Source organism: Galeopterus variegatus, unplaced genomic scaffold (genome assembly GCF_000696425.1).
Source record: "Galeopterus variegatus unplaced genomic scaffold, G_variegatus-3.0.2 Scaffold2375, whole genome shotgun sequence".
Taxonomy (NCBI): Eukaryota; Metazoa; Chordata; class Mammalia; order Dermoptera; family Cynocephalidae; genus Galeopterus; species Galeopterus variegatus.
In genome coordinates this window covers 75077-75375 of record NW_007728486.1, presented here as the reverse complement: position 1 = coordinate 75375, position 299 = coordinate 75077, and positions in this window count along the sequence as shown.

Here is a 299-nt window from a genome sequence, read left to right as displayed (position 1 = left end):
CCTTGGAGCTGTCTTGAGTCTTGTCATATCAGGGACAGCTCCAAGCACCTGGCTGCTGACCTGAGTGCCATTGGCCCTTGGTGCATCTCAGCACTCAGAGTAAAAGAAATGGAAGCACTAGACCTGGTTCAGGAGATTCCTTGAGTGAGTAAAGCAGAATGTGTGTGCAGTGGCACCAAGAGTAGTTTTCCTTTAGATACTGAGTCTTGTTTTAATCGGACAATTCTTTTGGTGGGATTCTTTCCTTAATTGAGCTGGTGGGACTAAAACTCTTCAGAGACTGTTTTGTAGTTTGTCTG